The following is a 13,703-nucleotide window of genomic DNA, read 5'->3' as shown; positions in this document are numbered from 1 at the left end:
GGGGGTTCATGTTTGGGAATGCATGTAAGAATTAAAGATTTTAAAATTTAAAAAATAAAAAAAATAAAATAAAAAAATAAAAATAAAAAAAAATAAAAATAAAAATAAAAATAAAAATAAAAATCAACTGGGGCTCCTGGTTACTGTGCTTTCAAAGTACATTTCAAACAGGGTTTTAGCATAGAAAAAGAAAAACTTTATGGTAAGATAAAACCGAAATAAAAGCATAGGGATGTAACAGAAGTTACTACCTCTTAATTAATATTGCTTAGTTTAACTATACATAGCAAACCATTTGGGTTCATCCAAACATGGGACACAAGTTTTGTTCCTTGTGAACTTTTCTGATTAGAAAAGTAGTATCAATTTAATTGGTACAAACTGTTTTTGCCTAAAAGCATAATATTGAATAATTAATTTTAAAGCATATTTATTTGATGTGTTCTGAAGTGAAAGAAATCTTATATAATAGACCCTTTAACAGCATGGGTTTGCACTCTTTGGGTCCATTGTGTGTGCATTTTTTCCACTAGTAAGTACCTCAGTACTACATGATCTGTAGTTGGTTGAACCTCTGATCCTGAGGCACCACATTCACAGGAAGGGCCGACTAGAAGTGATATCTGGATTTTTCAGTGCTGGAGAGTCAGCACCCATAACCCCTGTGTTGTGGGTCAGTTGTGCTACAAAAAAAATTAGTTATCATTCAAAAATGGTATAACTTTTAAAGAATTGTTATAGAAAATTATGATGAATTGAACCATGATTTGAGACAAGTTTATGTAAACTATAATAGCAAAATCTACACTAGTCATAATATTTCAATGAAGTCTGCCTAGAAAATAAAGGTTATCAGTATTTACTTTACTCTGGCTTTCTCGCCATATGTTACAAAACTTGCTTATAACTCAGTCTTGGATTGATCTCCTTCTAGATGCTTCTCAGTGCCTGAGAGTTCTCTAAGACAGAAATTTCTAAATGTTGATTCTTTTCTGAGGCAGAGGATGTCAAAATATGGTATGAAGTGGGCTGCTTTGATGTCAAAATCTTTTCATCAAATTGCTGCACTTAGGAGCTTACCTGTTTCAAAACTGTCTACTTCCAATCCCTAAGTGCTTCCACAGCCAGCACTGAATACCACACGCTCATGAGGAACCTGTGCTATGTCTTGTACTCCCTTCAGAAATGACCGCTCCATCACTGATTCATCTCAGTGTGATCTGGGTCCCTATTTGCTACTTACTTTTAACTAGTACTTGCTTTTAGCTAGTAACCATTATGATCTATTATATTATTTACTGCTATTCTACCAAACATCTAAAACTTTCACTTTTAGTCTTTATTTTCTTTAATAGCTTTTCATAGAGGAGTGAAACCTTTTTTAATTTTCTGAATGCCTGAACAGTTCCAAACTGAGTCAATAGCTTTTAGATAATTAGTTAATGAGTTCTTGAAAATAGTCATTGATATTTCCCAGAATTTTGCAGTGGTCCTTCTATACTGCTTTTTTTTTTTTAATTTTCTTTTTATTTAGCAAGAGCATAGTTTGATTGCCAAGGATATCATATTATATTCTTATTAATTTTTCATTTGTTGGTGTTTCCATAAAAATCTTGAAGAAACATTCATCTACAGATGGGAAAGCTACAATTAATAATCTTTTCCTATCTGCTGAGCAAAATGATCAACCATATTTTATCAAATATAATCATACAGGCTTCAAAAAATATGTTTAATGGTTATACTGATCAGCTTCTGCAACCCTGTCTGCTCCATTTCCTAACAGTATCCCTAGTTCATCCCTGAAGTAGACCTCACTAGGATGAATGAGGATGCTGATTCTCAGAAAGCTAATGATTTGTTTAGGTTAATTCACATGCTTATGAGTTATTTCCCTGTAAATTCTTTGGAGACAATGTACACATTGTTTTCAGAGTCATTTACTCTCCAGGGCACTGTGCTAGGCACTGTGAAAAAGATGCCTAGTACACCTTTATTCTTTGTTGACTTAGTGATTCCATGCAGATGTGGTTTTGTATAGAGAATGAAAGGGTGGGGTTTGAAGAGGGCCTCAAGGATCATTGAAGTTCTGAAATCTTCGCTGAGAGCCCTATCCAAGCTTGTCTTCTTATTGTATCTTTACAGGGTAAACAGAAGAAGTTCTGTTCTCTTTTCTTCCTTACAAAGCACACTAATCCTATCATGGCAGCCCAACCAGCATTGTCTCATCTAAAGCTAATTACCTTCCAAAGGCCCCGCCTCCTAATACCATCTTCAGATCAGTCATGTCTGACCTTTCGCTACCTCATAAACTGCAGCATGCCAGGCCTCCTGTCCATTACCAACTTCTGGAGTTCACTCAAACTCATGCCAACTGAGTTGGTGATGCCATTCAACCATCTCATCCTCTGTTGTCTCCTTCTCCTCCCACCTTCAATCTTTCCCAGCAGGGTATTTTCAAATGACTCAGATCTTCGCATAATGTGGCAAAACTATTGGAGTTTCAGCTTTGACATCAGTTCTTCTGATGAATATTCAGGACTGATTCCCTTTAGGATTGACTGGTTTCATCTCCTTGCAGTCCAAGAGACTCTCAACAGTCTTCTCCAACACCACAGTTCAATTCTTCAGTGCTCAGCTTTTTTTATGGTCCAAATCTCACATCCATACATGACTAGTGGAAAACCATAGCCTTGACTAGACGGACCTTTGTTGACAAAGTGATGTCTCTGCTTTTTAATATGCTGTCTAGGTTCTGTTCAGTTCAGTTCAGTCACTCAGTCATGTCCGACTCTTTGCAACCCCATGGACCACAGCACACCAGGCCTCCCTGTCCATTACCAACCCCTAGAATTTACTCAAACTCATGTCCATCGAGTCGGTGATGCCATGCAATCATCTCATCCTCTGTCATCCCCTTCTCCTCCTGTCCTCAATCTTTCCCACCATCAGAGTCTTTTTAAATGAGTCAGCTCTTTGCATCAGATGGCCAACGTATTGGAGTTTCAGCTTCAACATCAGTCCTACCAATGAACACCCAGGACTGATCTCCTTTAGGATGGACTGGTTGGATCTCCTTGCAGTCCAAAGGACTCTCAAGAGTCTTTTCCAACACCATAGTTCAAAAGCATCAATTCTTCACCACTCAGCTTTCTTTATAGTCCAACTCTCACATCCATACGTGACCACTGGAAAAACCATAGACTTGACTAGACGGATCTTTGTTGGCAAAGTAATGTCTCTGCTTTTCAATATGCTGTCTAGGTTGGTCATAACTTTCCTTCCAAGGAGTAAGTGTCTTTTAATTTCATGGCTGTGGTCACCATATGCAGTGATTTGGAGACCAAAAAAAAAAAAAAAAAAAAAAAAAAATTCTGCCACCTTTTCCAATGTTTCTCCATCTATTTACCGTGAAGTGATGGGACAAGATGCCATGATCTTTGTTTTCTGAATGTTGAGCTTTAAGCCACCTTTTTCATTCTCCTCTTTCACTTTCAACAAGAGGCTCTTTAGTTCTTCTTCGCTTTCTGCCATAAGGGTGGTATCATCTGCATATCTAAGGTTATTGATATTTCTCCCAGCAATCTTGATTCCAGCTTGTGCTTCATCCAAGCCAGCGTTCTTCATGATGTACTCTGCATATAAATTAAATAAGCAGAGTGACAATATACAGCCTTGACGTACTCCTTTTCCTATTTGCAAACAGTCTGTTGTTCCATGTCCAGTTCTAACTGTTGCTTCCTGACCTGCATAAAGATTTCTCAAGAGGCAGGTTAGGTGGTCTGGTATTCCCATCTCTTTCAGAATTTTCCACAGGTTATTGTGATCCACACAGTCAAAGGTTTTGGCATAGTCAGTAAAGCAGAAATAGATTTTTTCTGGAACTCTCTTGCTTTTTGATGATCCAGCGGATGTTGGCGATTTGATCTCTGAGTCCTCTGCATTTTGTAAAACCAGCTTGAACATCTGGAAGTTCATGGTTCACGTATTGTTGAAGCCTGGCTTGGAGAATTTTGAGCATTACTTTACTAGCATGTGAGATGAGTGCAATTGTGCGGTAGTTTGAGCATTCTTTAGCATTGCCTTTCTTTGGGATTGGAATGAAAACTGAACTTTTCCAGTCCCAAGGTCACTGCTGAGTTTTCCAGATTTGCTAGCATTTTGAGTGTAGCACTATTACATCATCATCTTTTAGGATTTGAAATAGCTCAGCTGGAATTCTATCACCTCTACTAGCTTTGTTCATAGTGATGCTTCTTAAGGCCCACTTGACTTTGCATTTCAGGATGTCTGGCTCTGGCTGAGTGATCACACCGTCATGATTATCTGGTCATGAAGATCTTTTTGTACTGTTCTGTGTATTCTTGCCACCTCTTCTTAATATCTTCTGCTTCTGTTATGTCCACACCATTTCTGTCCTTTATTGAGCCCATCTTTGCATGAAATGTTCCCTTGGTATCTCTGATTTTCTTGAAGACATCTCTAGTCTTTTCCATTCTATTGTTTTCCTCTTTCCTCTTTGTTTCTTTGCACTGATCACTGAGGAAGACTTTCTTATCTTTCCTTGCTCTTCTTTGGAACTCTGCATTCAAATGGGTATATATTTCCTTTTCTCCTTTGCTTTTGGCTTCTCTTCTTTTACAGCTATTCAAATAGCTTTTCAAATAGGCCTTACATAAGGCCTCCTCAGACAGCCATTTTGCCTTTTTGCACTTCTTTTTCTTGGGGATGGTCTTGATCCCTGTCTTCTGTACAATGTCACGAACCTCCACCAATAGTTTATCAGGCACTCTGTCTATCAGATCTAGTCCCTTAAATCTATTTCTCACTTCTACTGTATAATCATTAAGATTTGATTTAAGTCACACCTGAATGGTCCATAGGTTTTCCCTACTTTCTTCAATTTAAGCCTGAATTTGGCAATAAGGGAGTTCATGAAACGGGCCGCAGTCAGCTCCCGGTCTTGTTTTTGCTGACTATATAGAGCTTCTCCATCTTTGGCTGCAAAGAATATAAGCAATCTGATTTTGGTGTTGACCATCTGGTTATGTCCATGTGTAGAGTCTTCTCTTGTGTTGTTGGAAGAGGGTGTTTGCTATGACCAGTGTGTTCTCTTGGCAAAACTCTTTTAGCATTTGTCCTGCTTCATTCCATATTCCAAGGCCAAATTTGCCTGTTACTCCAGGTGTTTCTTGACTTCTCACTTTTGCATTCCAGTCCCCTATAATGAAAAGGACATCTTTTTGGGTGTTTGTTCCAGAAGGTCTTGTAGGTCTTCATAGAACCATTCAGCTTCAGCTTCTTCACTGTTACTGGTTGAGGCATAGACTTGGATTACCATGATATTGAATGGTTTGCCTTGGAGATGAACAGAGATCATTCTGTCATTTTTGAGATTACATCCAAGTACTGCATTTCAGACTCTCTTGTTGACTATGAAGGCTACTCCATGTCTTCCAAGGGATTCCTGACCATAGTCATAGATATAATGGTCATCTGAGTTAAATTCACCCTTTCCAGTCTATTTTAGTTTGCTGATTCCTAAAATGTCAACGTTCACTCTTGCCATCTCCTGTTTCACCACTTCCAATTTGCTTTGATTCATGGACCTAGCATTCTATGTTCCTATGCAGTATTGCTCTTTACTGCATCAGACCTTGCTTCCATCACCAGTCACAGCCACAACTGGGTATTGTTTTTGCTTTGGCTCCATCTCTTCATTTTTTCTGGAGTTATTTCTCCACTGATCTGGGGAAATTGGGCATATTGGTGCATATTGGGCACCTATTGGCCTGGGGAGTTCATCTTTCAGTGTCCTATCTTTTTGCCTTTTCATACTGTTCATAGGATCTTAAGGCAGGAATACTGAAGTGGTTTGTCATTCTCATCTCCAGTGGACCACATTTTGTCAGAACTCTCCACGATGACCCATCTGTCTTGGGTGCCCCGATAGGGCATGGCTCATAGTTTCATTGAGTTAGACAAGGCTGTGGTCTATGTGATCCGATTGGTTAGTTTTCTGTGACTGGTTTTCAGTCTGTCTGCCCTCTGATGGAGAAGGATAAGAGGCTTATGGAAGCTTCCTGATGGGAGAGGCAGACTTAGGGGGAAACTGGGTCTGTTCTGATGGGCGGGGCCATGCTCAGTATATCTTTAATCCAATTTTCTGTTGATGGGTGGAGCTGTGTTCCCTCCCTGCTATTTCAGTTCAGTTCAGTTGCTCAGTCCTGGGCCAAACTCTGGTGGAGGTAATGAAGGTAATGGTGACCTCTCTTAAAAGATCAGGTGCATGAACTTATCTTACCATCTTTTTAGGGATTAAGACTTGGATATATGATTTTGGGGGAACACAATTCTTCTATAATATATACCCTTCAGATTATTTATATCTACAATGTTTATATAGTAGAAAAACTAACAGTGTGCTCTTGTGCATTTCATTCTAATTCCATGTTTAGTGATACCTTGAAATCAACCAGAGTGACAGCATTTATATCATGACTTTTGTAAAATGTTATAAGCTAACATCCTCTTCCCAAAGCCCCTGGAAAATTGGCTATTAACCATTTTCTAGTGTATACTATTGTATATCCTAGACCAGTAGGGGTTTTGTTCATATTTAGCAGCAGCAGCAACAGGATGGAAGATACTGCTGGTTATTTATACAAAGATACTTATAGTTAAGTCATTTTACATTTCTAAAATAATTCAAAATGTTATTGGTTTAATTCTGTTAAGATCAAATATAAGTTCTTTAAGGATGAGGTTTTTGAGAGGAAAATTTCATAGAGGAGAATATTATTGCAAAATCAATGTTTCTAAGAAGACAAGAGTGGATTGACTCCAGAACCCAAGAGAAAAATTAGTCTGAGTTAGATAAGAGGCATCAATAGTGACTTTAGGAAGGACCAGTGCAAGTACCAGTGTGGGAGATGATCTAGACATTGTTTCTTGTCCTGCCAGAGGGAGAAGATCCTGCTGGCAAACCCACATTTGAAAAAGAAGTCTCATTTCACCCAGTTACAGCCTCCACTTCTGCTCCAATTAGAATCAACATGTCCAACAGCTTACCATTTATTTTTGCATGATGCTGGGTCTCCAGAAATAAAGACTGTTCAATTGAGTTTTTTAGTTATTTATGAAAGGTTTGTAAGTTTTAGAAATGAAAATACTAACCCAATTTTATTTATCTATACTACTTGCTTATAAAAATTAATCTGTGAAATTATATGCAAGTTACAAGTTTCACAAATCCTCCAATCATTCTTAAGAAATGAACTTAGGGCAAGTTTTTCTGAAGTGTATGTAAATCCAAAAATAGCTTCACTGTTTTGTGAGTGGAATGTTTAGCCCTCAGTACAGTAGATGCTAAGAAGTTCCACTAGAATGTAGAGCACTTGATAAAATACTCCATTTCTAGTGGCTGAATATAAAAATTAGAACATGTTATCTCTAAAATGGAGTAATCTTCAGCTACTCTGTGGCCACTCAGAGTGCAGGTAATCTCTAAAATAATAAGTCTTCAAATTCCTTAGAGTTTAAACCTCATAACTGGAACTGGCTGTCAGACGAGAATAACTCAATTCAGCCAAAAATCTTTTTATATGTCATTAAATTGCTTTCTCTTGCTGATGACTGCAGCCCATCTTGGATATTGTGGTTTTATGATGTTGATATACGTTACTATCAGGAAATATTCTGATGTCTCCAGATCACATACAAGATAATCAACATAGCCTGAACTGATTTTGAATTACTAAGCTAGGATAGACTTTTTCACATAACTAGAATAATTTCATTTCTTACTGGTTTAATACTGTTAAGAAAATGATGCCAATTCTCTGAAGGGAGGATTTTTTAAAGTTAACCTGTGTCACAGATGTGACATTGGTCTGTCAAGGAGCAATGCATGAATCAAGTAAGGTATATTGCCAGTAGATTGGTGAGAAGATTGTACTCAGAGAGAGACTTATCCAGATTGCTAAAGATAAGAAATTTAATGTAGAGATCTATATGGAGCAAGAAAGGCAGAATCTCACAGAAATTAAGTGTAGGATGCCTAATCAGGTTGGGTCTTATGCAGAAACTATTATGGGTTCAAAATGTTTTCTTGGCAAAAGGTTATAATCTCCCTTTCCACTGCATTAACATTAACCAGATTTATCTATTCTCTGTTATGTCAGCTGACTTCACTCACTACCTCCAGGCCTCTACACAATCTATTACGTATATCTCTTAAATGTTTCATAGTTTGTTTCATTCTTCGTTTACTGAGATTCTTTTATATGTCAGAATGTGCTTGGCAACAGTGAACGAGAGAGATAAGGACCTTGACCTCATAGAGTTTGCCTTCTCTTTGGGAGAGATGGAGATTAACTAAGGATTCAAGATAAGGATAGAGTCTGACAGAACTGAACAACTGAACAAAAACAACAAAAAGATAAGGATGGATTGTGAAAGTTTATATCCAGTAAAGGATGTAAACAGGGGCTTGTGATTAAAAGAGGACCTAGGTGGAGCAAAGGCCCCTATAGTCAAAGCTGTGGTTTTTCCAGTCCTCATGTACGGTTGTGAGAGTTGGATCACAAAGAAGGTTGAGCACTGAAGAATTGACGCTTTTGAACTGTGGTTTTGAAGAGTCCTGAGTTCCTTGGACTTCATAGAGATCAAACTAGGCAATCCTAAAGGAGATCAATCTTGAATGTTCATTGGAAGGACTGATGATGAAGCTGAAGCTCCAATACTTTGGCCACCTGATGGAAAGAACAGAATAATTAGAAAAAACTCATGCTGGGAAAGATTGAAGGCAGGAGGAGAAAGGGATGACAGAGGATGGGATGATTGGATGGCATCACTGACTTAATGGACATGAGTTTGAGCAAGCTCTGGGAGGTAGTGAAGGACAGGGGAGACTGGTGTGCTGCAGTCCATGGGGTCTCAGCGTCGGACATGCCTGAGCACTGAACAATGAATGACAACAGGTGGGGCAAAGCAGGGATGAGTGGTGGGGATGAACAGTACTACTTCAGATAAAGTGATTTGGAGAGTTGAGAATGAGTGAGGTGACAATGGTATGAAGTTTTGGTGATCATGTTTTTTAGTCACTAAGTTCTGTCTGACTCTTGTGTGACCTCATGGACTGTAGCCTGCCCAGATCCTCTGTCCATGGAATTCTCCAGGCAAGAACACTGGAGTGGTTTGTCATTTCCTTCTCCAGGGGACCTTCTCAACCCGGTGATCAAACCCGCATCTCCTGCTCCGTAGGCAGATTCTTTACCAAGGAGCCACCTGGGGGGCCTCTGATGATCATAGCCATTGCTTAATTGTAACCTGCAGCTTACTGATAGCCCAGACAAAGCACACTGACCTTTTATTTATCCTCCTCTTAGTTCTGGGCAATGTGCAAGTTCACCCAGCCAAGGAAGCCCTGTGTTTTCAATTTTATTACTTTATTGACTCTGTTTTGAAGTTTGATAGGAAATTAGATGAAGATGGCAACTTGTGTTCATTTTGCTTACTGCTGTATGTCCAGTGTCTAAAACAGTTCTGAAATGAAGGCTTTACTGAATGACTTGCTGGAAAATAGGGAGACTAAGGAATGGATTTGAATGTTTACCAGTCTAATTAGCAATATATACAGTAGTGGTGTTCTATAGTTTTTTCCCTAAGCAAATTTGTTGACTTATCTTGGATATGCAGTTTAGATTTGCATGATTTAAAAAAAAAAACATTTTTTAAAGCTAAAAATTTGGCTTATATTTATTTCAGTTCATATATATATAGATATATCAAGACTGAATAAAAATTAATGTGTAATCCTTATTTTAAAATCCCACATACCGAATATAGTGCCTGTACTTAACTAAGGAGCTTTTGAATAAATGAATGAATGTGCATGTACATTTTTAGTTCTTCTTCTTCTGTTTTAATGTCAGCTTGGGAAAGTTTATAGTATGGATTTCTCCTCTACTGAAATATATAGAAAACTTGAGATGGTTTAAGACCAACTGTGCAAAACTTTTTCAACCTTAGAATTAATGACATTTTTCAATTTCAAGGTTATTCCCCTGTAAAACTATAACTTTTGAATGTAGCTTTCATAATTTTTTGCAAAATTATATGAAATGAAAAACTAATTATCACAAATGTCACCCACAGAAAAGCTGTTACAGAGCATATGAGCATTTAATTAGTTTTTGATCTATTTCTTGAAATATATATATTTTTATTGATTAATCAGTTAAAAGTGGTAAATGTTTCTTAAACTTTCACACAATCAAATTCTGGTGGGTTATATGTTTTCAGTTTGAGTCAGAAACAGATGTCTATTATAAATATATAAGATAATGATTTCCAGCTCTAACAAACAAATCAGATTTTCTTTTGACAAATTGGTTTAGGTTTTCTCTTCAGAATCTGAAATTTTTCAGGTTGTAAATTGTAACAGTGTGAGTCAGCCTGTCCCTTATTCTCTGGAGATAAGGATGCTAATTGGAATAATGATGTCTGGAATCTAATCACAAATAAGTTCAGGACTAAATATGTATCGCCACAGCCACTGAGGGAGAGATGAGACATACAAATAACAGCTTCTGTCTAAGTGAGAACCTTACTTTCCTGACTGTTCAAACAGGGTGAGCTCTTTGATATACTGCACTTCTAATGAGAGCACAGTTGTATATTAACAGCTTAAGGAGCTTCAAACTCTGCCTAAAATGTCAGACCCCTGAGAATTTTTTTCTAGTAATAATTGAGACAATTTCCATTCAATCATTCACTCTATACACCTCTGTTTAGTGTCTGGAGTGGTAAAGAACCTACTTGCTAGTGTAGGAGACATAATTATTAGGTAAAATATTAGTGGACCTCAGAGGAGAAAACTGAGGCCCATAAAGCGGTCGTCATTTTAACTGCAGCTAAACCAGCAGACAAACTGCAGAACAGAGTGAGGACTCAGTTCTCCAGCAGAGTTACAATTTTGTATAATTTTCTCATTTTGCTGGAAGTTATTTATTCTTATATTAATTTTTGAGTTAGCAATTAGGCATGGTACTAGAGCAAAGAGTATAAAAAGTTTATAGTTAAAAATATGCTCCTTCCATCTTTAGTCCACATGCAGCCATATTTTTCCTCAGAGGTGACCAGTTTTACCAAGATTTTAAAAATCATTTTGGAGATATAGAAAATAAACAGAAATGTATATGCATGTGTGTATAACACGTGCATGCATATATATGTATGCATATTTGTCTTCATGCATATATGCAGATGTGACTGTATTTTTTTGACATAATACTGTTCTACACATTGCTGTTATCTCTTGAAAATGTTTTCTGAAGCTCATTCAGTATCAAGATGTGCTTCAGATATCAAGATCTGAATCCATTCTGATAATAATATTTCTTTGGAGATTTTTTTAAAATTATTTTTGCTCTGAAAATTTCTTTTGACTCCAGTAATCTAAAAGTCACAGTTATTAGTATAGTGGAAGGGTCTAATTTTAACTATTTTTCTGCAAGTGATATTTTGCTTTTGCCATTTCTAATGCCTCAGTTCGGTTCAGTTCAATTGCTCAGTCGTGTCCGACTCTTTGCGACTCCATGAACCGCAGCAAGCCAGGCCTCCCTGTCCATTGCCAACTCCCAGAGTCCACCCAAACCCATGTGCATTGAGGTGGTGATGCCATCCAGCCATCTCATCCTCTGTTGTCCCCGTCTCCTCCTGCCCCCAAACTTTCCCAGCATCAGGGTCTTTTCCAATGAGTCAGCTCTTGCAATTATGATTAAATATTTATATCATAAAAGTAAAAAGAGGATTATGTAATAACATGATATTCCTTCCATTAGAATGTGGAAGAAGTGACCAGGCACCAGTTCTGACACCTTGCTCCTTTCTCTTCTTTCTTGGAACCGTGACATCACCATGTGAACAAGGCCAGAATTAGCTTACTGGAGCATGTGAAACTCTTGCACAGTTGTCCCCCTTACTTCCGTCAACAGCTAACCAAACAAGAACAGGCAAACTACATAAGGACTCTCATTTGGAGTGTGCAGTGGACAAAAGAATATTGCCCAACTTGCCTGAAGCTGGGTTGGAAAATAAAAACTGTTTATATATATATATATATATATATGTATGTATATATATATCTTCTTCAAATGATAAAATACTCTTCAGATAAATAAGATCTGGGGCAGTGACTAAATCAGGGATATGACTGAGAGACCCCTTTTTAAAGACATCTGAAAGAATTCAGATAGTGTTTATTGACCTTCTTAACTAGAAAAAAGTGTTTCTAAGAGTTTCTAAGACCATTCCAGCAGCCTGACAATGCCTCATCAAAGTAGATGGGATTGAGAGTGTTGCTTTTGGTGAACGAAATCTGTACAAAAATAATTATTGGAAATCACAAGTTTTTAACAGAGTTATACTAGCAAAAGCACTGCCTGCATAGAAGAAAGGGGACTGACTGAGGCAGTTAAAGAAGAAACCTTTGGGCCCCTATGTTTCCCTTATCAAGAACTAGACTAGGAAAAATCCTCAGACCTAGTAAAAGCGAGAGGTTATCAAAAGGTGGAAATTTCAACCCGAAGTTCTGTGACAACCTAGAGGAGTAGGATGGGTTTGGAGGGTGTAAGAGAGGTTCAAGAGGGAGCAGACATATGTATACTTACGGCTGATTCACGTTGTTTTATGGAAGAAACACAAAATTGTAAAGCAATTATCTGCCAGTTGGGAAGGGGGAGATTCTGGAGACAACAATAGAGAAATAAAAAATTTAGAGCTGAAATCATTCAAAATATTGAACTGGAGAAGTGATTTCCAGGGATCAGAACTAGATCCTTACCAAAAAATATTTCTTGTTCTTAGAGTGGGTAGGGCTGATATTTGTCTCACTGGATTTCTGAATGGCGTAGACCAGTGATGCAATATTCTTTTGTCCACCTCTCTCCCCAGATGGGAGTATTCTTGTAATCTGTTTATTCCTGCTTCTCAATTATCTGTTGGGGTCTAAGAGAAAGACAGCTCATCTTTCATACATCTCTGGAGCAAAATGAGGCATATTCAAAGAGCTGCATCTAAAATGGATATAGACTGAACATTTCAAGGTTTGAGCCTGGAGCCATAATTGGTTGAGATTTTCTGGGATATTGGAATGACAGTAGCATGTGTCAGTTTTAGAAAAGATGGGATTAGGTCCAGAATAGCCTATTTGGAAGATGAGAGGTATATATGACTCAGTCACCTCTGCCATTCCAGAAAGAGAGTTTCCTCGCTCACCTGTGGACCATCTTGATGGAATCAAGCTATATCCATCCCAGCCTCTATGTCTAGCTTTGTGGATGACCTACAGCTTCATCCACAATGCTAGACACAGTAATTTTCATTTGCCTAGTGTAATGCCTAGGTTGTCACATAAAACATTCCCATGTTTTATTCCCTCAATTAACATGTGAGCACTTTAACCCTGGATATGATTCTGGTTGTTAGTCTTTCAGATAATAAGGAGGAATGCTTTCAGATAATGAAGAATAGGAACTTGTCAGCTATCCCAAACCCAGGTTTCTTTTTGCCCTAATGAAACTTGGGTTACTTCCTAAGATTGAAAAATGGGAGCAGACAATCCTGGGCTTTCTGATGCTCCATGGAGTCCCATAGCAAATGTTAGCCTCCACCCCTTAGTACTTGTTAGGATTTAGAGT

At 37.9% G+C, this 13,703-nt stretch overlaps 1 long non-coding RNA gene across 1 annotated transcript; it reads right to left on the bottom strand.

Annotated features, from left to right (window-relative positions):
- Window positions 1–8,441: 8,441 nt before the first annotated feature.
- LOC132659853 (uncharacterized) lies at window positions 8,442–12,862 on the bottom strand. Its single transcript, XR_009600757.1, has 2 exons — window positions 12,675–12,862; window positions 8,442–8,753 (listed from the first exon to the last, which is right to left on the bottom strand). It is a non-coding gene; the product is annotated as an uncharacterized LOC132659853 (long non-coding RNA).
- Window positions 12,863–13,703: the final 841 nt, after the last annotated feature.

This window comes from Ovis aries, chromosome 5 (genome assembly GCF_016772045.2).
Source record: "Ovis aries strain OAR_USU_Benz2616 breed Rambouillet chromosome 5, ARS-UI_Ramb_v3.0, whole genome shotgun sequence".
NCBI classification, from domain to species: domain Eukaryota; kingdom Metazoa; phylum Chordata; class Mammalia; order Artiodactyla; family Bovidae; genus Ovis; species Ovis aries.
The sequence above is the reverse complement of the archived record's forward strand: the minus strand, read 5'-3'. Positions and strand labels throughout refer to the sequence as shown.